The following is a 24,917-nucleotide window of genomic DNA, read 5'->3' on the forward strand; positions in this document are numbered from 1 at the left end:
CAGAGGAAAAGAGCAAATAACACACACACACACACACACACACACACACACACACACACAGCTTGGCGGCTTTTTTGAGTCTTTGGAGAAAGCTGTGTCAGGAGGGTCTGCGGCACTGATCATCAGGATCTGAAGGCGACAGACGGAGGTCAGGCTCTGGAGAAGCCGGTCCCCCATCCTGGGCCCGGGCCTCTTCCTTTCCCTTCCTTCTCCTCCTGGTCTCTGGGTCATGCCACCTTGAAACGGTCACCAAGTCAGCATTCAAGGTCACTGCGCCGGCTTAGCCTCTTCCAGGTTGCCGAAGAATCATCCCAACACTAGGGGGAGCCATCTCCTCACGTTGCAGTGTAGCCTCTGGCCCCGGAATCCATTTCTTTCTAGAGCTTTCCCTGTTCAAACCTCAGGGTCCGTGCTTAGCGGCAAGCAAGACTCTCAGAAGTATTGCGACAAACAAAGCCCTCCCCGAGACATGCTCTCACGCAGGCTGCACGTGTGTCGGGGCTCAGACAGGTAGTTTCTTGCTCCCATCACACAGCCTCAGCGTGAAGGTGTCTTAGAACCCACGGAAACTCGCCCTTCGAATGTTCCTTCAACTCCTCACTGGGCCCCCTCAGCCCTCACACTTCCTGCAGCAACAATCTGCTCTCAGGATACATTGGTAAACAAGAAAGCATTGAACACTGTTTACTTAAAAAAAAAAGAGTATGTATATGTGGTGCAAATAAAAATGTGAGAACAGGAGAGGCTTTGTAGGATGTTGGTGTGAAACAGGAAATTATATATGGCAAAAAAAAAAAAAAAGGGAAATTATACCTTTTTTTTCTTTGCACAATTATTTAGTTGTAGTAAAAGCGAAAGTAAAAGTCAGGGCAAGGAAGGCACACAGAAGGGAGGGGACATGCTCCTAGACCGTGGGATAGTGTGTGGCACAGTGGGATTCTGCAAGGCCCAGGGGACAGATGTGATCTTCCTGGATCCCACAGTGGGGTGTACTGCCCAAGAAAGTGTTGATAACACTTGGGGACAGAGTAGTCATTTGCTGTTTTTATCAGCGAGGAGGCCCACAGAGAGGCTTTGAGGTTCCTGGTAAGTCAGGCTGGGGCTCTGTGTGGGGCGAGGCTGTTGGGTACAACAAGGAAGGTGGACGACACTAGTGAGCCCAGTGGCCACAGCCGATCCCGCGGAGGAGACAGGCTGGGAACTGCATCGTCGAGGTGATTTGAGAATGAAGGAAGCTTTCCCTAGCCCGGCCGCAGTTTCTGTAGCGAATGAATTAGTGTGACCTTGCAGATGTCCCCATGACCCAGAAGTGGTGAGGGGATACGGAAGATTTTCATTTGGCTAACCGAGGACTTCCCCGGGGTGGGGAGTAGAGAGGGGGCTGGTGACATATTTCTGGGGATTTTCATCCTGGGCAGAGGATTGCGAGGATGGATAAAGGGACCATCTATTTTGAATTTTTAGGCAATACGGGAGTTATTAGTGGGCTGGTCTTTGGAGACTAACAACAAGACTCCAGGAAAACAGAGTAGTTCAGACCATCTATATTGTATGGCTTAACACGGGAGAGAGGACCATCCCCTAATTCATTCATTCACTCAAGCATTGTTTCATTTCACAAACATTCCCTGTGTGCTAGAGATCGTGACAGATGCTGTAGGGAACGAGGGCAACCAAGACTGATCCTGCTCTCAAGGGACTGTTGCCAATTCCCTTTGAATCAGTTTTTAACTCTTAAAAATCACCTTTCCTTAGTTATATTCCTGAAGAAACTGGCATGGGTGTTTGTCTAAAAATCAGAAGAACTTGGGGCACTGGGTGGCTCAGTCAGTTAAGCGTCCGACGTCGACTCAGGTCATGATCTTAGGGTCCATGGGTTCGAGCCCACACCAGTCTCCATGCTGACAGCTCAGAGCCTGGAGCCTGCTTCGGATTCTGTGCTTCCCTCTCTCTCTCTCCCCCTCCCCAACTCGTGGTCTGTCTCTCTTTCTCTCTCAAAAATAAGTAAACATTAAAAAAATAGATACAAAATCAAAAGAACTAAATTGCACATAATTTTATAAACTCTGGGCTTTCTTTAATCTTTGAGGCTTTAAATGTATAGGAGTTCCTTCTACACCCGAGCCCCAAAGAGGCCGCAAGCTCCTCCTGTCATATCTTGGCAACTAATTGAAGCAACGAAAGGGAAAGAAATGATAAAAATAAATCATTCCAGTTGGCAGAGCATCGCTGTGTGGTTCCAAGTGACTGTTCATCAGAAATGGAGTTGGTACCATCTTGGTGGCACTGGGTCACATTGGTCCCCTTGTGACAATGACAGTAGTAACTGTTCTCTCCTCTTGTGATCTATGACAGTGCTATGCACCATGGAATCAACAGAGTTTATGTAATCCAGGTCTGCTGACATTCTTGAGGCATGGAAATTTTCCTTATTTGTTTTAACTCTAAAAGTTTCCTGAGAACGTTCTAGAAGTAGACTTTTGTGAGTAGTAGCCATCAATCCTGGCTACTGATTGAAATCAATTGTGGAAGTTAAAAAAAATACATATGTCCACTGAAGACGTGAATTAAAATCTACACATACATTTTATTTTAATTTTATTTTTTTTTATTTATTTTATTTTATTTTTTTAAAAATTTTTAATGTTTATTTTTAAGAGAGAGAGAGAGAGAGAGAGAGAGAGAGAGAGAGAGTGAGTGGGGGAAGGGCAGACAGAGAGGGAGACAGAATCCAAAGCAGGCTCCAGGCTCTGAGCTGTCAGCACAGAGCCCAGCGCGGGGCTTGAACTCACGGACTGCGAGATCGTGACCTGAGCCGAAGTCGGACGCTCAACCGACTGAGCCACCCGCTCAGGTGCCCCATTAATTTTATTTTTTAAATGTTTATTTGTTTATTTTGAGAGAGGGAGAGAGAGCAGGGGAGGGACAGAGAGGGAATGCCAAGCAGGTTCCATGCTGTGAGCCCAGAGCCCGAATCGAGGCTCGATCTCATGAACTGTGAGATCATGATCTGAGCCGAAATCAAGAGTCAGACGCTTACCCCACTGAGCCACCTAGGTGCTCCCTCTTTTTTTGTACATTTTATTTCTTAAAAAAAAATTTTTAATGCTCATTTATTTTTGAGAGACAGAGAGAGACAGAACACAAGCGGGGAAGGGGCAGAGAGAGAGGGAGACACAGAATCTGAAGCAGGCTCCAGGCTCTGGGCTGTCAGTACAGAGCCCGATGGGGGGGCTTGAACCCTTGAACTGTGAGATCATGGCCTGAGCCAAAGTCAGACACTCAACCAACTGAGCCACCCAGGCACCCTTGTACATTTTATTGTTAATCAGTTCCTGAGCTTGAATGTTCAGTGTCTGGACAGGGAGGAAATAAATCATAGTATATCTGTGATGGAATACTATGCTACCATCTAAAATTATGGTGAGGAAAAATTTCCTGAGTTGAGAAAATATTAATAATGCATTGTTGACTTAAAAAAAAATCAGGCTCGAAAGAGTGTTTTGGGGTGCACAATAGGATGATATTAAACAATCCTGTGTTTCCATGCATCATATAGAAGACCAGAAGGAGCTACACAAACATGTTGGGGGTGGTGACCTCTCGGTGGTGAGTTTTGCTTGTCTTTTCCTTTGCTTTTCTGTGTTTTCTAAGTGCCACGCATGAGGCATTTATTGCTTTTACACTGAGGAAAAGTTCTCTCAACAAATGTTAATGGTTTCCCCTTCAGAAACACGATGAAGAAAGGCAAAGAAATTAGATGCATGGGACTGCTCCATCCATCCATCCATCCATTTATTTTTTTTTTATTTATTTTTTGAAAGAGAGAGAGAGAGAGAGAGAGCAGAGGAGGGGGAGAGAGAGAGGGAGAGAGAGAATCCCAAGCAGGCTCTGAGCTGTCAGCACAGAGCCGGATGCAGGGCTCCGACAGGCATACGGTGAAATCATGACCTGAGCTGAAGTTAGACGCTTAACCGACTGAGCCACCCGGTCACCCCCATCCATTTATTTTTTCATGATTTTTATTTCGTCTTTAAGTTTTTTTCACTCGTTGTTTTCCTTACTTTTATTTCATCTTTTTTTCTATTTCTTAAGGCAAACGTGTTAAGCACCGATAGGGTTAAGCACTTGGACTGTAGAGGCAAGGCCAGTGCTGTGGTGCTTACCCTCCAGCAGGCCCAAAAGGCTGTGAGTAGCTCGTTCAAACGCAGGGTCCCTCCCTAGAGCCTTCTGGGAAAGTAGTTCTGGGTGGGGCCTGGGAATTTCCTATTTTAAACAACTTGTCCGTGTATTTCCGACACAGGCGGTCCAGGACCAGGCTTTACGAACCTATGAGAAATGGGCACTTGGGCTTAAATAGCTTCAAGTCTAAAGCTGATGAAAAATGTTAGAATGCGGGGTGCCTAGAAGCTCAGTAGGTCGAGCCTCTGACCTCAGCTCAGGTCATGATCTCAGTTAGCGAGTTCAAGCCCCACATCCGGCTCGCTGCTATCAGCGAAGAGCCTGCTTCAGATCCTCTGTCCCCCTCTCTCTCTGCCCCTCCCCTGCTCACCCGCGCTCTCTCTCAAAACTAAATAAACATTAAAAAAAAGAGAGAGAGAGAGAGAGAGAAAATGTCAGAATGTGAAAACCTGGTTTGTTGGTTCCGTCGGGGAATTCAACTTCATTTCCCCCAAGATGCCCCTGGACCCATGCTCCTTAGCCACACTGTCTTATTTTAGAATGCAACAGTTTAACTGGGATGACAATCAAAATATACCTGATCAGGCTGCCAGCCTCCTGGGAGGACAGTCGATGTGGCAAACACCTTCCTTCCTTAAGGACAGTCAGAGAGCAACAGCACAAAAAGTGTTAGTAATCCTAATAGCAGAACCATGTTATAAGTGGCTAGTGTGTGGCAGAAGGCTCATCTAAGCCCATTTAATCCAAAACCCATAGGTTACCTATAGATAAAATCATCCCCGTTCTACAGAAGAGGAGACTGAGGTTTAGACAGGTTAATTAACGTGCGCAAGATCACATGGCCGGTCAGTCGGCTTGTCCCCAAGAGGCCGTGGGCTCAACTACTGTATTACCCAGCCCCAAACTCTACCAGTGGCCACTCCGCTACCTCTTGATGTGAAGCTGCCTCCAGAGCTCAAGAATATCGACCACCCAGGCAGCTGGTGCTAGGTGGCCCCAGCTGAATGTTTCCTGGTGTGAAATTATTATTTAACTTCAACCTTCTAAAACTGTGCCCTTCATGCTTCCAGCTGGTACAAAGTTAAAAACACTTGATAAAATGCATAAAACACAGCCAGCAGCGTATTTCCAAATCACGTTGTAAGCCAGGCAGCATTCGCCCGAAACACATCCTTGGGGGCAAAGTAGTTAAGAGAACTCCCGTAGAGTCTGCGGATGGGGGTGTCCGTTGAGGCAGGGAAAGCTGGGGATTCGGGGAGGCCTGGGCCCTGCAGCTGGGCCTTACGGGGACAGGGTGGGGAGGGCTTCAGCAGATGCAGGGAAATTTCCGACCTTCTCAATCTCAGTAAACTTGAGATGAAAACAAAACCTATTGTGTACCCTATCCCCAGACATGATTTTTCATTTTTTTTGGTAGTAGTATGATGTGCCATTATTATGATTTCAATGTTTTATTTTATTGAGATATAATTCACGTACCATACACTTGAATTTTTTTTTTTTTTTTTCAATTTGAGAGAGAGAGAGTGTGAGAATCTCAAGCAGGGTCCACGCTCAGCATGGAGCCCAAAGTGCTGGGATCACGATCTGAGCTGAAATCAAGAGTCCGAAGCTCAATTGACTAAGCCACCCACGTGCCCTTCCCATACCCTTTTGAAATGTACATTCCAGTGGTTATTACATTCACGAGGTTATGCAACTCTTACCACTGTCTAATTCAAGAACATTTCATCAGGCCCACAAGAAATGCCCATTGGCAGTTACTCCCCATGCTCTCCTCCCCCCAGCAGCTGGAAACTTGTGATGATTTTTAATGGTTATATCTTTTCTCTTTTCGATTAGATTCTAGGAGACCTTGGAACCCCTCTTCTTGGCACAAAACAAGTGCGTAGCAAATGTTTTTCCTTGGTGATAAAGCCCTCAAATTCTCTCCTGTCTATTCCTTTTCTGATCAGTATGATAATTTTGAAATTATGTTAATGGACCACAAGAAGAAAACATACAGCTGAATTCTATTTTTTTCCTGTCTCTCTGCCCCCGCCCCCTTATAGGAAGGCCTGAACTCAGAGGTCTCATGTCAACGGGATAAATGTTTTATTGGCCTTATTTTTAATTCTGTTTGATTTAGGAAAGGACAAGGACATCTTGGGTCTTACACTGTAACACGAATATTGACAGGTCAGTGATATTTCATGTTTTTCCTGCTCATAAAAATACAGTGAGGAAATTAACAGCCTGGACTGTGGGAAAAGAAGAAATGCCAAAATGCTGATATGCCTGGGTCTGAACTGGTTGTTTACAGAGTGAAAAGCAGGTCACACATAGGCTGAGACGCGACTTCCGTCATGCCTGGGAATCTACAAACTCATTTCTCTCTCATTGGCAGAACATGAAAGCTAAAGATTATCCCCTAATCCTGTGGCATTTTTTAATCCATGGAATGGGCTTTGCTGCTCAAAAATTTTCACTTAAAGTCACACACTCTTTGGAGATACAATCATTTTGTTTACCCCTGGTAGTATCAGTGGAAAAAGTTGTCGGAATGAATGTCTACAATAGTTAGCGTGGATGAAAATGGTTTTGCCACTGTCCGTCTCAAATTTGTTTTTCAGTTCAGATACTGGAAGTTCTTGTGAGAGCTTTTCCTTTGAAAAACAAGGGCATGACCTTTAATGTACTGGGGAAAAGCGGAGAAAACCCGGATATCCATCACTGGGTGAACCGACAAATGTGGTATATCCATACAATGGAATATTATTCAGCCATAAAAAGGAAGTGCTGATACATGCAACCACATGGATAGACATTGACATCGTCTGAGTGAAAGAAGCCAGATACAAAAGGCCACAGCTTATATGACTCCATTTATATGGAATATCTGTCAAAAGGCAAATCCATAGAGACAGAAAGTAGGGTGGCAGTTACCAAGGGCTGGGGGTGGGGGGGGTGGGGCGGGGAGTGACTGCTAATGGGTACGGGATATCTTTTTTGAGGTAATGAAAATGTTCTGGAATTAGACAGTGGTGATGTTTGTACAACTTTGTGAATATGATAAAAACTGCTGAATTGTGTGTGTGTGTGTGTGTGTGTGTGTGTGTGTGTGTGTGTATATATGTATATTTACAAGTTTTTAATTTTTTTTTTAACATTTATTTATTTTTGAGACAGAGAGAGACAGAGCATGAATGGGGGAGGAGCAGAGAGAGAGGGAGACACAGAACCGGAAGCAGGCTCCAGGCTCTGAGCCATCAGCCCAGAGCCCGACGCTCGAACCCACGGACCGCGAGATCGTGACCTGAGCTGAAGTCGGACGCTTAACCAACTGAGCCACCCAGGCGCCCCTACAAGTTTTTAAAAGTAGTCTCCATGCCCAATGCAGGGCTTGAACTCACAACGCTGAGATCAAGCGTCACATGCTCTACCAACTGAGCCAGGCACGCGTCCCTAAATTGTATACTTTAAAAGGGTGAATTTCACAGTATGTTACGTTATACCTCATTTAAAAAAGGTGAAAAGAAAATATTTGCTGCAAAGCCTCCCTGGGGGTTAAAAATAAGAGTAAGGACGAGGTGGGGGGGGGGGAGAATCTGACCTTATTTTGTTGGTGCCTAGGATGACTTAGCATCACACTCTGAGGGGCACCTGCTAGAATAAAACCATTCCTGTCCTTGCCACTGCAACATGGGTCATTCTCACCTGGATCATGGAACTAAAGAATTTTGACAGCTGGGAAGGACTTTAGAGATTCTAGCCCATTCTCCCAGTTGTCCAGTGAGGATACTAGTCATAGGCAGTAGAAATGGCAGGTTCAAAGTTGCCTCATTAGTGGCTGAGCTGGACCTAAAACCTAGCATTCTTTCCATTTGATATATATTGTAGTTGTTTTCCTCCCTCTCCTCAGCCTCTCCTGACTCACATACAATTATGCATTCTACGGACCTTAATCTTTTTGAAACACAGATCTTAGGTCACCTCCTTCCTAAAAAACAAAACAACAACAAAAAGCTTCAGTGGCTCCTCATTGCCCTTCATCTTCTATCTGCCACTTGGCTCCCATGGTTCCCTAAGTGGACTATCCTTGCTGGCCCAACACACACTGTGCTTTTCAATATCACACGTTTGTTCAATTTCACATTTTGTTGCTAAGCTTTGTATATTTTTATGTCTTCATCCTCAGCCAGACCCCAAATTTCTTCAAGACCGGGATCAGGTTTTGTGTATCTTTGACCTCTGAGAATGGGGCATAATGCCATTCCTTGAACTTGTAAATCAGTTGGTACCATTCAAGACTATTCGTCTTTGCCTGGGTAAATCCAAGGAATATCCTAGAGGAGGTCTAGTGACAGGTGGCTTTTTTGTGCCACATTTCATTTGTTGGAGGACAAAGACTGCGCTTATTTTTTTCGGATGTAATCCGAATAAAAAGATTCTAGAAACTTCTCATGAGATTAGACTTAGTTTCAAAACGGCAAAACACAGGGACTTAAAAAAAAAAAAAAAAGAACCAAACGTTATTTTTGAAATAACCTTTTTATTTGCTACAGAAGTAATTTGTGCTCCTTGTAGAAGATTTGGAAAATTCTGAGAAAGTTCCAGGAACATAAAGAAGAAAATAAAAAGCGCACATGATCCTAGCCACTAGGGAATATCTATCGATAATCTTTGATTTGCATAGCCATTTTTCTATGTACGCCACAGATACTGTTTCTGAAAACGAGATCCCATTCCGCATGCTGTTTTGTAACCTGCTTTTAAATTAAATGAAAAATGAAACTTTAATAGTATTGCATTAAGTGGGAAGAATTTTGTTGCTGTCAACTCAAATGATTCATGCTGATGACATAGAGAAAAAGCGACTCAATATTTGTTTTGCTTCTTTGCTTTTCTTGGTGCAGGAAAGGGTACAGCAGGCAGAGAAGGGACAGTTCTGAGAACTAAGAAGTCCGTGCCTTTCTAGCTACCGTCTTACTGGAGGGGGTGGGGGGCGGGGAGCTGCTTTGTTTCTTTGGGCCCGTGTCTTCCCACCAGTTCTGTGAGGGAACTGTGTTCCTTAAGATCCTCTTCTAGCTCTTGGCTTTTGTGAGCTTTAAGTTTCTCCCTGTCCCTTCTTTGTGCTTGGGTATTTCAGAGCCCTGTGTGTGCTTAGAAGGCAGGGAATGTGACTGTGTTTTTCCCTGATTTATGCCAGCACAGTGCCTGGCAAAGAACTGTCGCTCAATAAATATTTATTAATGGATGAACGAATGAGACTGTCATGAATGATGTCTTTTGTCATGAACATCATTAGACCACGTGGCCTGCTTTTGGAAGCACCAAATCGGAATTCTCTATTTAAGTTCTCCGAACTGGGATAATAATATAAGTAAGTGATACCGCATATCAATTGCTCTCATTTGGCTCTCTCTGGGGCCCCATTACGAAGATATTACCAGGTCCATTCCGCAGGTAAATGGATGGCCACGTTCTGCTGGCCTTCTAATTCCAGGTCTCAGGTCCTTTCTGCTACACCACCTGTCTTTCAGGCACCCCATTTTCTCTCCGGTTGGGAGAGTTAACTGTACAAGCATTTGGGCAAACTTAAAGCAGAAGTTCTCAAACTTTAGCGTTCTGAAGAATTGCCCGGGGCCTAGCGATCCACATTGAAATAATCATTTGGGGTGATTTTGAGGCAGGTGGTCTGAAAGAACACACTTTGAGGAACACTAGCTTAAAATATTTCAGATTCAGGGCTCCTGGGTGGCTCAGTCGGTTGAGCTTCTGACTTCGCTCAGGTCACGATCCCACGGTTCGTGAGTTCGAGCCCCGTGTCGGGCTCTGTGCTGACAGCTCAGAGCCTGGATCTTGCTTCGGATTCTGTGTCTCCCTCTCTCTCTGCCCTTCCTCCATTCACGCTCTGTCTCTCTGTGTCTCTGAAAAATGAATAAATGTTGAAAAAAAAATTTCAGATTCAGTATTTTGTTAAGCAGAGGCGGTGGCCGTGATAAGGTCATTAGGATCTTCATCAAGCATCAGCTTGCCCAAGCTTTGGTTTCCAAGGAGACTGGGGAATAACAATACAATAGTTAGTGTTCCTTATGGACCTACTGTGCCAGGAGCTTTTCTAAACGCTTTACATATATTCTCTTCTTTAATTCTCTTAAGAGCCCTGCGGGGTATGTCCTATTATTGCCTCCATTGTAGAAGGAAACTGAGGCTCAGACAAGGACATTTGGCTTATCCACAATCAGGTGAAGTTGATAATGGGATTAACTACTCAATTCCTACTACTGCTGGGATCAGGAAACCTAATTCTTAATTATTTGTATAACAGCCAGGGGAAACTGGTGAGTGTCATTGGCTGATAGGGAGAGTAATTCATATTTTGGCTTACACATTCATGTCCTTTCCCTGACGTGGATTGCTCTTGGCAATTGTGGAACTGGAAAACAGAACAAAACGAAACAGTGAAACAAGTGATATTCACGTCACGGTCCCTTCTTCCCCTGGGTAGGCCCAGCCCTAGAACCAGTCCCTTCCATATTCTGGAAATGATGTTGCTTTTACCTCAAAACCGAACTGCTCTTTTGGGGATATTTGAACGTTAACTACTGACCAGACATTTGATGATAGCGGGGAATTGTTGTTGTTGTTGTTGTTTTAGGTATGATACTGATACTGTGGTAATGTTGACTGCTTATATTTTAGAGCTCTATGCTGAAATCGGCATGCGTGAGACATCAAGAAGTTTTGGATTTGCTTCAGAATAATCCAGTTTGGGAAAGGTGGTAGGTAAAACAAGATTGGTTTTAGGATGATAATTGTTGACGCTGGCTGTGAACACGTAAGTGTTTATTACATGATTGCCTCTGGTTTTGTATGTTTAAACACTTTCCTAATAAAGAGTAAAAAGTAATTACCTGTCTCACGTCCCTTTCACTCTGCAAGTGGATTTAATAAGTTTCGCTAAAGCACTCGAGGTTAATAATGGATTAATATGTGGTTGCTGCAAGAGAACATTTACCTTTTTAACAAGCATCTGCGATGTCTTAATCCAAAGAAGCAAATGTTTTGGAAATTTCAAGCATTATCCTCGCCTAGTAGGGGATGTGTTTAGTGTCAGCTCAAACTTTCTCCCTTCCCCAGTTTACCTGTGTGTGGAATCGGTCCTGATCCCTGACTTCGAGGACACTCTTCGTAACCTCTCCCTTTTCTTTTTTAACAACGCTTTCTAATGACTTTATACTGCCTAACGTTCAAAATGTCTTCAGTTGTCACTCCTAGAGCCTTGTTACTTTTCTGTGAGCGGACAGCGAGTATTGTTAAGCTTGTGAACAAATAGGGGTTCCAGGAGCTTAATTGGATGTAGTTAGTGGACTGGCTAATTCACTGTTGTATCGGTCTCTCCTACGAACAGGCGGCGTGCCTGGAACACCTACTATACGTTCAATGTGGTGCTGGGTTGGCAATGCACAGAGATGCATTCAAGGGTGCCTGGCTTTGAGGCGCTCACTAATTTTAGGAGAGAAAACAGTGTGCTAAGTGAATAAAGCTAAGAGGTTGAGGACTTCATGGAGAGGGTGAGACTTCTGCTGGGCCACGCAAAATAAGCCCGAGTTCATCACCCCCCCAATTAACATCGGCATCGGGGAATTAACTGGTTAACCCAAACCCAGGAACCTTGCCATCTGCCTGGCCCAACACGCGTTCTGTGTTGTTGGTATTGGACTTCTCGCTCTCTCTTTTTTTTTTTTTTTTTCATCTGAAATCTCCATTTTCCTTGCCGTTTGTAACTCCTGCAGGATTTTTCTTAAAGCCTTCCCATGGCACCGTTATCTACACCGCACAAAATGAAGCAGACCTCTTTCCTGGGGACGCAGGGAGCCGCGGGGTGCTGGAAAGGAATGGGTGGAAGGCAGAATGACGGCCTGGACATCATCCCTTCTAGGATATAGCCCAGGGGCGTTCCCATTCTTCTGTGACACATATGCCTGCATCCTCAGGCTCTAGGCGACCGACGGTCGGTGTGGACAGCCTCACTCATGTTTACCTGTTCGGGCAGCCATTACTCACCTCTTCCCACACACCCCCACCCTGGCACACAAAACCACAGAGTGACAAAACAATTTTTTTTTTTTAAAAAAAAACCTCCCCCCCCAACCCCATTCTAAAATGTCAAGCGTTTCGGTTTTGAGAAAAAAAAGAAAGCTGAAGAAAGCATGACTCATGACAGGGCTGACAAACAACTATCCGGAGGTATGCTAGTGAGTCACGCTGTGGAGATCTGCCTTTATGTTGTGGAAAGGGCCCGGGATGGAAGGAGCATCATGGGACCAGCCAGTAAAATTCCACTACGCTCTGAAGCCCATTTGGAGGTGATTTCAAAACACTGGGCTTTTTCCGGCCCCGACCTGATGGGAGGCTCTGGGTACCCTCAGGTATGTCGATCTATACAGGAAGTCGGGAGGCATGATTATTAATAACTGGAACAAAATCGTTATTATCTTTCCATGCCCGATGCCATGCTGAACGAGCCCTGCTTGCTTCCGCGAGCCAGCCAGACTGCTGGATTTTCTTGAAGGGTATTGGGTTGCTAAGCAACAGCGCTGGCAGCATCCATCATGCCCAGCAATGTCAGCACCCGAGTGTGGCCCTGCAGAGCACGCTTGCACCCCTCCCCCAGCCTCCCCTTGCACCCCTCCCTCCCCGCCGCTCCCCATGAAAACGTTAATTTGCATCTTGGGGGCAGGAGCCGTGCCAGGTGATTCTGGGTCTAAAACACCACGGGGCAGCACATGAAGCACAAATATTGTTTTTGGTGGCAGAACGGGGCATGTGACGTCGTTGAAAATACAGGCTCATTTGTGTACCCACCTCGTATAAGGAGTGTAGGCATAATTTAAAAGCCTGCACGTCAAATACCGTGGTGGGTTCTGCCTTTAAATCATTTTCCCTCTCTGCCCATACAGCATCTTATTTATACCCTGTTCAGTCCATATCTATCTCCCTCCCTTTGTTCCGTGGTCTCCTGGGTGATGGAGTTATTGTTTGTGTGTAGGGCTCTGTGGACAAAAGAGAGCCGATTTCTAGATGGGAGATGGCCCTGTGCTTAACGGTTGGAGGCCGCTGTTGGCAAGGCCTGTCACTATGACAGTTTTGCTCTGGAACTTCCTATTTTCTGGGCAGGGTCCCCATGTGGGCACCATCTATCTGTGCCTTTTTCTTCCTTTTGAGGGGCGCCAGGCCGCGTAAACTCGTAAAGTGCTGGAGGCAGAGTCGTAGACAAGAAAGAGTATCTATCCGCTTTGGATCCTCTCGGATAGACCTAGATCCAAATCCTTTCTCCTCCCCAACCAGCTCTGGCATCTTGGCAAGTGACTCTCCCTATTTCTGAAAAGGAAGTTAATGAAAACCACCTCACCGGGTTGTTGGGGGAGGGCCTAGTGTGAAAATGCATCAATACGCCTGGCCCACAGTGTTTATTAAATGGCAGATATTACAAGGATTGAGTGAATCACACATGATTCCCAGTTGGAAGGGCGTTTAAGGCGTCATCTGGTTCAGCCCCGTAAGAAATTCTAATTCCCCCGCATCTTCCGGTGGATAAGTGGGGCAAGCCGCTGGTGGATTGCCAAAGGCTACGCCAAGTTGACCCTTGGTGATAGGGTTGGGTTATAAGGTCTCAGACTCCTGGTCCAGTGGTCTTTCTTCTGGGCCCATTATGATACCTACTGCCTTCCTTAAAGTTATCTTGAGGCCTTACGGTGGACTGATGGTTCTCCTTATAACTTGTTCAAGTCTGACTGGCAGGAACTTTTGACTAACTGTAGGGTTTTGGTGGTGATCAAAACATAGAATTTGACCGGAGGCCTGGAGAAGATGAAAAAAGTGCCCGAGGAGCCCATGAGGATGACTTTACTGGGTTTTCCTCTGACAACTCTACTGTGCTTTACGTTACCTCTGCTCTAAAGCCATGAAACAAGACCTTTATATCTCCTCAGTTATTACCAAAAATGCAATTTTATGCATTTAAAGTACCCTCCTCTCCTCAAAAATCCATACCATTCTTTCTTAGAGAAACCATGTTCCCTGAAGGAAAACGGGGGCCTTCCTGGTCTGGTGTTCCCAGTGAAGGAAGAGCCAAGCAGGCAGCCCTCAGCTTGAGCCCAAGGAAGCCATGTTGGTCTAGTTGGGCCTGCAACTCCTTTTTAAGAGACTAGAAAGAGGAACAAGGGATTGGTCTAGGTTTGCTCCAGGTCAAAGCTGGGGGGAAAAGACAATGAGCAAAGTGAATTTTGAAGGAGATAGACCAGTGCACTTGGGAGACCCAAGCTACAAGGAGTGGGAGGGATACATCGGTGGCCAAGAAAAGGATATGAGTAAGGAGGGGGGTCTTGTGAAATCCTACCAGGGAGGCTCTCTGTGCATCTCTCTGACTCCTAGCCCCACTGCAGGGTCCTGGGGCACCAAACCAGGAAGAGGTGGGAAACATTCCTCCAAAGGCAGGATGTGGTATACACTAACTAGAGGTGATTCGATGTCCAGGGTCAGTGACAAAATACTCATATCTAGAAAACTGGGTCAAGGACATGGGCCAGACTTACCTTTGCTTTATCACTCAGCTGTGTCACTTCAAGCAAGTCATAATGCCTGGGAACTTCAGTTTCCTTATCAGAAAAATGGGGATAAGAATATATGCTTTAAGGTTGATTTGAGAATAAATGAGATAATCTACATAAAGCACTATGTACAATTCCTGACATGCAGAATAGCCCAGAATGAGTAATTATTCTTGTTGTTATGGCCTGAGGGTCTCCCAGGAAGAGAAGCACTCACACTTGTTCTTCAGTCACAGGTTAGAAAAGCCCCAATTCTACCCCAAAACATGAAAGCCTTTTCACTCAAGCATAGTGAAGTGGTCTGCAGAAAACTTACAAGCATGGCCTTGGGGCCCAGTCCAGCTCCCTGGAAAAAACTGCTATTTTCCCAGCCTGCCAACAACAATTTCCTTCTTTTGGGTGGCCCTGAGCACAGCACTGGGTCCTCAGGGGCTATTTGAAAATTAGGACTCAAAAAGTATAAGCTGCACCCCATGATTACACTGATTCTTCCATCAGAGAGGTGTGACTTTGAGGGGGAGCTCACATGAGATCCTGGGACTGAGCCAAAGGCGGGTGTGACTTTCCCAGACTCAACCTCTTGACAAATAAAATAATAAGGAAATACATAATAAGAGAATGCTAATTAAAAGAAAGTTAGTGTGGCCATAACAGTATCAGGCAAAATAGTCTTTAATTATTAAAGCACTATTAGAGCATATTAGGAGGGTGCCTGGCTGGCTCAGTCAGTAGAGCATGTGACTCGCCATCTGAGGGTTGTGAGTTCAAACCCCACGTTGGGCATGAAGACTACTTAAAAAAATTAAAAGCCGGGAAGTGGGTGCAACACAACAACAACAACAAAACAATGCAGTGTTAGGGAGAAAAAAGTATGTAGTCACTACATATGATAAAAGGAACAGTTCATCAAGATACGTTCACCTGGATTGTACCTAACAAGATTGCCTTAAAAAAATCTATATCAAACACTTGCATAATAACGGGAAATATTGGGAAATATTTTTCCACATTTATAGTGAGAGACTGAATGTCACTTCCATAGTAATTGATAAAACAAGAAGACAGAAAATTAGTAAGGGCATAGATTTGAACACAATGCATAGTCTTGAACAATAAGCATACATGTAATTCCTCACTCAACAATAGAACATATACATTTTTTAAGCAAATATGGAAAATTTATAGAAGTTGACTATATACCAGATATTTATGGTATGAGGCCACTTTATGTAAAGTTTAAAAACTATAAAACTCTACTGTATAATGTTTGTGGATGTTATACATATTAAAGTCATAAAACGCATGGAAGCAATAACTCGCAAATTCAGGCTGTGAGCTTTTCTGGACATGGAAGGAAGGAAAGGGGATGAGAGAAGGACTTATTAGAGACCTTAACAGTATCTGAAGTGTTTTTAAAAAATAACTTAAACAAAAGAAAAGATCAGCTCCTGGTCCTGGTCCAGATAGAGTTTACCATCTAAGCCTACCTCTCCTGCATAATTACACCTGAAACTTCGGCCAAGGAGCGACTACCTGAGGACTCTGAAAAATAATGGCAGGCAGACTGAGGAGGGGAGTCAAAACTTGAAGAATGATCCATTCAGGGGTGAGTTTCTCATCCCCCCCTCCTTTTATGTGCCAACTTTTATCTGAGGGAAACCTCATTGTCGACCTAAAACTCTGACAGAAACCATATCTTCTGGCTAGAAGACTGAGGAAAGGGTTCCCAGGAGCAAGCAAGTAGCAGAAATTCTGGAGAAGAGAGAGCTGGAGAAGGGGACCTTCCAATTCTGTGTGTGAACCAACACCGATCCTGGACTTGGCCGAGAGTCACATATGCCAAGGACATACCTAAATGCAGTACTACAAAGGCTATGACAACTGACTTGACCTTGCATCCCCACAAACAGAAGACAAGACAGCACTTGTGATCTGAACCCAATTGAGTTGATTGTCTGCTAAAACAAAACAAAACAAAATACAACAAAACAAAGTCAACATTCTGTAGAGTTTTTTTTTTTAAATAGTATTTAGAGTCTTACAGCATAATGTTCTAAATGTACAGGATGCAAAGCAAACCTACTTGACATGAAAAGAACCAGGAAAATGTGACCATTTTTCAAGGGAAAAGACAATCGATGATGTGAATCTTGAGATGGCCCAGATGTTGGAATTATCAAATACTTTGAGGCAGCTGATAGAATCATGCCCATAAAATAAAGGTAAACACCCCCAAATGGAAAGCTAGAATTGGTCAGCAGAGAAATAGAAACTATCAAAACAAGAACACAATGGAAATTTTAGAAAGGAAAGTGATAATATCTGAAATGAAAAAGCTCATTGAATGAGTTTAATGGCAGAATGGAGTCAGTGAACTTGAAGACAGATCAATAAAAATGACCCAAACTGAGGGAGAGAAAAGTAATTTGGGAAAAAAAAATAACATAGTCTCAGGGGACTGTGGGACAAGATCAAAAGGTCTAACATCCTGTTGTTAGAGCACCAGATGGAGAGAGGAAAGAGATAGAAACAATGTGTTTGAAGTATTTAATTAATCACTGAAACATCTCAGATTTGGTGAAAAACACATATTTGTAGTTCAAGAAGCTCTGCAAACCTCAAACAGGATAAACTAGAGGGGAATCACACCTAAACACATCTAATCAAACCGTTGAAAAACAAATATAGTGGAAAAATCTTGAAAGCAGCCAGAGATAAGTAACACATTAGACATAAGGGAACAATGACTCACATGACTGAGGATTTCTCACCAGAAACCATGGAGGCCAGAAGACAGTAGAATAACATCTTCAAAGTGCTTAAAGAAAAGAGCTGTTAAACCAGAATTTCTATATCTAGGGAACATATTCTTTAGGAATTATGGTAAAAGAAAGACATTCTCAGATTAAGAAAAAGTAAGAGAATTCTTTGCCATCAGACCTTCTCTAAAATAAATACTAAAGGGAGTCCTATAGACTTAACATAAGTGATACCAGAGGGAAGCTTGGAACTGCAGGAACCAAGGAAGAGCAACAGAAATGGTGAATATCTGGGTAAGTGTAATAGGCTGTTTTTCTCCTCCTAAGTTCTTTAAATATGCTGTAGAGCAAAAATTATAGCATTAGTGGGGTCCTTAGTTTATTTAGGAATAATACATATAATAATTATAATAGAAAGGGGGAGAGAAATAATATGTATATGTTTGTAAGGTGTCTACATTTTCCTATGAAGTGGTAAAATAGTAACTTGAAGTAGACTGTGAAAAGTTAGGAATGTATATTCTAGTCTCTACAACAGCCACTAAAAAATTTAATATAAAGAGATATAGCTTAAAAAGCCAACAGATAAATTAAAGTGGCATACTAAAAAATTCAAATAATCTAAAAGAAGACAGGAAAGACGGAAGAGAACCAAAAACAGAGGGGACAAATGAAAAACAAATACTATAATGATGGCCCTAAACCCAACCATACTGATAACTACAGTTGATGTAAATGATCTAAACATACCAATTAAAAAAACAGAGATTGTCAGATTGTATACAAATACCCAGATAGAAGTTGCCTACAAAAAAACCCAGTTTCAATACAATGACATAGGTTCAAAATAAGAAAAAGATATAAAACAAATATGATAACATGATAGAATCAGATGGTAGTTACTTGCGAGTTAATTATATTAGTTGCTATTATACTCTATATGTCTGATGTATTTATAATAATAATAAAAGGAAGTTGGAACAATACACTTTCTCTCTTTTACCTCAGATAAATTTATGAAGGATCTGAAGATGTCTGGCCCCCATCTGAGTGTCCCATCTTGTTCCTTCTAGTTACCTGTATAGGTAGACCAGTGTAGGAGCCACGAGCCTAGGATCTGGAATCAGGCAGCCAGACTTCAAATTCCACTTCCTACCTGCTGAGCATGGACAAAGAACCTAACTCCTTTAAGTCTCAGAAGGCTTCAGTTGTAAGATAGATAAAACATTACCTAACTGTAAGAATTTATTTTGAGGAATAAAGATAATATTGTACCAAAGTACTTGGCATAATGCTTGGTACATAGGAATTATTCAGTAAATATTAGTCATTATTAGCCACAATGATTTACCTGGTGTTCATTTTATCTCCTTGCCTTTTCTTACTACCAAAGTGCAGCTTGCCGCCTATTAATGAGTGATGAAATCAATTGAGTTGATTATGACAAGCATTTTTTAAAAACTGGAATAAAATGATACAGAATAGAATGAGATGGGGGCGCCTGGATGGCTCAGTTGGTTATGTGTCTGACTTTGGCTCAGGTCATGATCTCACGGTTCGTGAGCTTGAGCCCCGTGTGGGGCTCTGTGCTGGCAGCTCAGAGCCTGGAGCCTGTTTCAGATTCTGTGTCTCTGTCTCTCTCTGCCCCTCCCCTGTTCATGAGCTGTCTCTCTCTCTCAAAAATAAATAAACATTAAAAAACTAAAGAAAAAAAATAGTAGAATGAGATGGAATGTTATGGAACCAAATGGAACATAATAGAATAGAATTTTATAAAGTGAATTGTGTGTAGTTGGGGAAAGAATTGTTTCAGTGTATGGGTATAAAGTGTAGTTCTTACTGTGGGTTTTGGCGTGAAGAGACCTGGGAAACACTCGGTCCCATGATTCCTTTGGCCTGGGATAGTGAGCTCCTTGCTCCTCTCCAGTGGATTTTCAAGGCCCTACTTAAGACCCACATTTTTTTGAGAAGTTTCCATGTGATTCTCATTGTTTTTGGCTGCCAGTTCCAACTAGGATCAAACCTGTCTTCACTGAGCAATAGTTTCAGAAATGTCGCAAAACAGTTCTAAAGACACAGAGTAAACCTCTGGCCTTGTGTTCCAGATTTCGCAGCTAGGTTTCTAACTTGCTTTGACTCCAGTAACAGGAATTATAGACCCCTAGGGTCCAACATGGGTGTAGGAGTGTCTCAGGACACTAGCATAGTTACCACAGAGTTAATGCTTAGTCGGCTCCTCCAACTGGCTCCCACGGTGCCCATATGAAGGGTGGCCCTTGCCTTGCTTCCCTAGAACAAGCCCCAGGACATCCATCCATTCCGTTTTTTTTAACCATTCAATACACATACCAGTCATTCTCATTCTTTGCTAGCATGGAATTAGTGAATACTGAATTATGGCCCCAAGAGAAAAATAGGGTTAGGTTCCTGGGAGGCTCTGGTCACAGCATTTTTGTCAACCCAATATGTAGCTTTGTTTTAGGTGTATTTCTGTTTAAAGAGATTATATTTGATGTATGTTGTTGATTTATTAACATTGACCTCGCAGCCAACAGAATAACACCTGCCTGAAGGAAGCTGCACTAACGCGTGTATTTTCTCCATAAGGCACATCCCAGTCTTCTTGCACTTAGGGACACAAGACAGCACTTCAGCACAGTGCTTGGGGCCATTTTAAACAGTGAAATCAACAACAGAAATCTCAAAATGTGAAAAATGTGGATGGAATAGACCAGGAAAAGTGTCAAAGCTGAAACCAGAAAATGTCGTCTCGTTCAGCCTCACGTGGGAACGTGTGCATAGGAGATTTAAATTCATCCCTGCTTTGTGCACATCCCTGAATGCCTAGAAAAGCACTTGGGGGTTGCAAATGAATTTTATCAAGTAAGAGAATTTGCAAATATGAAATCTGTGGAAAATGACAGTCAACTGGATATCACGTGTCAGTTGGCCAAGGACTAGGGTTGTTAAGCAAAGGCAGACATGGCCTTTGCCCTTGTGGAACCCATGGACCAGTGTGGGAGACAAATCACAAGTCCACAACAGGCGAGTACATCTATCACTTCAAGCTGTGGAAAGGGCCGTAAGGGAGATATTGGGGTTCACGGATAAGAAAGAGAGAAACGTGTGTGGTGGGGAGAGACCTCTCTGAAACCAGAAATATAAGAAGGAGACCACCATGTGATTAGAACAGTATGGAGAATGTTCCAGGCTGTGGGAACTGTACCTGGAAAGGCCCTGAGATGGGAAAAAACTTGGAGTCTCAGGTTTCAAGTATTCAGTCTGTCAGCGTGTCCTTTTGGTTCTACCTTACTAATATACCCAGAATCGATCACTTGTCCCCACCTCCCTATACCACCCTCCCTCAAGGAACCAAAGGAAGCCAGTGTGGCCACAGCACAGAACACAAGGGGATGGTAGCCTGAGATGCTGGCAGGCACCCGATCATGCAGGACTCTGTAGGTTCTGGAAAAGAGCTTGACTGTGGTGGAAATGTTATGGGAAGCCACGTATATGTGGGTTTTAAGCCAGGGAGTGATGAGATGTGATTTATGTTCTAATACCAGGTACTCCTGAAGAGAGGAAGCATCAGGAAGGAATAAGGGAAGAAGTGAGTTCTGTAACCCTGAGCCTGGGGTGGTGGTGATGGAGACAAAAAGATATGGGTTGGTCTGGGAGGCAGAATCACAGGACCTGCTGATGGCTGAGAGGTGGCAGGTAAGCCTTCGGGGAGAGGACCTGGGGTCCTACAAGCTCTGCCCCTTGGGCTCAGCAATTCCTGTCACTTGTCCTGGGCCAAGCCATCTCATTTCCTCATCCTTGTTCTTCCAGGCCTGGCCCTTGCAGCTCCCTACATTCTGAGCCCACTTTCTGATGGCTGACTTTGAATTCCTTTTGGATTACTGGCTTGTCTCTTTTCCTGCTCTTGTCACATGCCCTCCAGTACTGGTAGAAGCTTCTGTGTGTGTCTTACCTGTCCTGGTGGACTGAAGCACTTGGAGGGTCCTTGCCTCTTATGTTCTACCTCACCTCTGAAGACACCCAAGCTGGTATCTCCCACTTGGACCCACCCCCTGACCCCAAGATTCGTATTTTCAATTGTCCACTTAGTACTTCTGTTGGAAAAATTAACAGGCATCTCAGATGTAACTTGCCCAAGACTGGACAAGCCCCCAATTCTCCCTTCCCACCGTCTCGCCTCTCAGTTGATGGCAACTTTAATCTCATTATTCACACCCTAGGATGTAAGTGTTGAAGCTCTGGGATAAGGCAGAGACCCCAAAGCCCCGAGGTCATCCCAGGAAGGTGTCCCCAAATCTGTACACACAGCAGGCCAGGCCCAGAGTATAGAAGTGCAAAATAGTCCCGTGTTTGGTCACAGATTCTAGAGAGCTGTGAAGTCCTGAGGAAATCCATTTTGAGTGATATCTTTTATATAAAAGAAGAGGAAAATGAAAGCAGTTCATCATACAACATAGGTAATAGAGTCAATAATACTATAATAATTTGTACGTGACGGATTACGTTTATCATGGTGAACATTGCATGGTGTACATAATTGTTGAATCACTATGTTGTACACCTGAAATTAATATAATATTATATGTCAAGTATACTTCATTTAAAAAATAAAAGTGGTTAATCACAGGATGAGCTTTGTTAGACAAAGATGGCAATTCAGGTGGAAACACAAATTTAAAACTTAAGAGTACACAGCTGACATCGCAGGGGGTTGGGGCTGGTGGATTATGTCAGAAGTTACTGTTTGCACCCTCTGGAGCTTACAAGCTAAAAACAGGGGCCAGACCCTGGGTAGGAAATAGTTGGGGGCACTTTGGTGGCTCAGTTGGTTAAACGTCCGACTTCGGTTCAAGTCATGATCTCAGGGATCATGGGTTCTAGCCCTGCATCCGGCCCTGTGCTGATAGTTGAGAGCCTGGACCCTGCTTCAGATTCTGTGTCTCCCTCTCTCTCTGCCCCTCCCCCAACCCTCAAAAATAAATAAACATTAAAAAATTAAAAAAAAAGAAATATATGAAAGAACGATGCTATAGGAGCCAGATAAAAAAGATGGCCATTCCACATATTTGACCTTGGCATTTGTCTTTGTGGTTTCACTGAAAAATGGTACAGTGTGTGTGTGTGTGTGTGTGCCTGAAATTTTTAGAATTTGTAAAACTCTATATATTAAAATTATAAATTTAAGAAATATATATACATAAAAATATAACAATATAAGAATAATAGTACATATGTATCCACCATATATTTTATATGTAGGATAAAAATAAATAAAAGTAATAATAAATATATAATGTAAGAAGATAACACATAAAATAAGAAAGAAATAAAAATAATCGAGTATTCAAATTCTATCATGAGCTTGCTTTTAGCACCCACCCCACATTCTCTATTATATTAGGACACTTCAGTTGACAAGTAAAAGAAACTGAGCCCAGCCCAACTTACGACACGGATAGATCTGATTTTTTTTACTGTTTGCTTCTATCATTAGAAAAGTCAGGGGGGGGTGCCTGGGTGGCTCCGAGGGTTAAGTGTCCCACTCTTGATCTCGGCTCGGGCCATGATCTCACAGTTGGTGAATTCAAGCCCTGCATTGGGCTCAGTGCTGACAGTGCAGAGCCTGCTTGGGATTCTCTCTCCCTCTCTCTCGGCCCCTGCCCCTCTTGCACACGCTCTGTCCCTCTCAAACTAAATAAACTTAAAAAAAAAAAAAAGAAAAGAAAAAGAAAGAAAAGTCAGGAAGTGGGCTCAGGAATGAACGGGCGGGGAACGGCTCCGCCTCTCCTCTGTCCCCGCAGGTCGGCTCGCCCAGGCATCACTCGTTCCGGCTCTGGCCGCAGATCCATTGTCAACCTGCCAAAGGAGGGAGCTGCCTCACTCCCAGGCTTGATGCCCAGATGGGCAGAGGGAGCTTCTCTTTCTCCTAACAGCATCGTGTCAAAGTCATGGGTGAGCTCGGTGGCCCTGCCTGGTCACATGCCCCTCAGCCCTCCAGGTTGGCAGGAGTGATGGGTACTGTGTCTGGCCAGGCCTGTGCCACTGTCACCTCCTCCTTAGAGGGCCAGGTGCCATGACTCAGCCCCCCCAGAACCTCATCGGCTGGGGGAGAAGCAGCTCCTCAAAGGAGCAGGGAGCGCAGACAACACTCGCCCATAATCTTGGCTTTTTCCCTCCTGCCAACAAGAGACATTTTCTCCCTGAGACTGATACAAAGCACCAGTTTATAAAGAATGTTTTATAAAGCCCTTTCTCCGAGCTGTTTCCATGTTCTGGGTGTTTTGTGTTCCAGTCGGAAGACTTGAGAGAAGAAAAATTCCCCAGTCTGAGGATCAACCTATTTCTCATTCTGGGAGCATTTGATAAAACATGGGCTCTAACATCAAACTACAAAGCTTCTGCACAGGAAAGGAAGCCATCAACAAAACGAGAAGACAGCCGACTGAATGGGAGAATATATTTGCAAATTATGTATCTGATAAGGTGCTAACATCCAAAATACAGAAAGGACTCATACAACTCAATTGCAAAAAGCAATCTGATTAAAAAATGGCCAGAGGTTATGTGCTGTGAGGCAGGTGTCAGATGAAACTATGGTGGTAATCATTTTGCAATATATAATTTTATCAGATAACCCATAGTACACTTTAAATTGCACAGCGTTAGATGTCAATTGCATCTGAGTAAAGCTGGGGGTGGCAAAAAAGGGAGGGAAAAAAATGGCCAGAGGATCTCAAGACACATTTTTCCGTAGAAGACATCCAGCCGGCTAACAGGTACACGAAAGGCGCTAAACATCACTCATCGTCAGGGAAATGCACATCAAAACCACAGTGAGGTATCACCTCACACCTGTCAGAATGGCTATTTATCAAAAAGACAAGAAAGAACAAGACCTGGTGAGGCTGTGGAGAAAAGGGAACCCTCGTGCACTGTTGGTGGGAATGTTAATTGGTACAGCCACTATGGAAACTAGTATGGAGGTTCCTCATAAAATTAAAAATCGAACTACCGTATGATGCAGCAATTCTACTTCCGGGTTTTTATCCAAAGAAAATGAAAACGATAATCCAAAAAGATATGTGTACCCCCATGTTCATTGCAGTGTTATTTACAATAGCCAACACGTGGAAGCAACCTGAGTGTCTATTGACAGATGAATGAGTAATGAAACGTGGCGTATGTTTATATACAATGGAATGTGATTCAGCCATAAAAGAGAAGGAGGTCTTGCCATTTGTGACAATATGGATGGGACCTTGAGGATATTACCTTAAGTGAAATAAGTCAGACAGAGAAAAACAAATATTGTATGATTTCACTTATGTGTGGAATCTAAAAAGCAAAACACACAAAAACT

General features: G+C 43.6%; 2 long non-coding RNA genes across 2 annotated transcripts in view; both read left to right on the top strand.

The window, feature by feature from the left end:
• Positions 1–926: 926 nt before the first annotated feature.
• Positions 927–7,382, top strand: LOC124527108 (uncharacterized). Its single transcript, XR_006965808.1, has 5 exons — positions 927–1,086; positions 3,560–3,609; positions 6,025–6,066; positions 6,311–6,360; positions 7,351–7,382. It is a non-coding gene; the product is annotated as an uncharacterized LOC124527108 (long non-coding RNA).
• A 5,005-nt stretch (positions 7,383–12,387) lies between these two features.
• The window catches only part of LOC124526800 (uncharacterized), a 31,488-nt gene continuing 18,958 nt past the window's right edge, over positions 12,388–24,917 (top strand). The window contains exon 1 of the long non-coding RNA XR_006965743.1: positions 12,388–12,596. This is a non-coding gene — a long non-coding RNA (uncharacterized LOC124526800). The remainder of the gene's footprint in view (positions 12,597–24,917) is intronic.

The sequence above is a fragment of the Lynx rufus genome, unplaced genomic scaffold (genome assembly GCF_022079265.1).
Source record: "Lynx rufus isolate CCGP_SWC_20201006 ecotype Redwood Valley unplaced genomic scaffold, mLynRuf1.p SCAF_5, whole genome shotgun sequence".
Taxonomy (NCBI): Eukaryota; Metazoa; Chordata; class Mammalia; order Carnivora; family Felidae; genus Lynx; species Lynx rufus.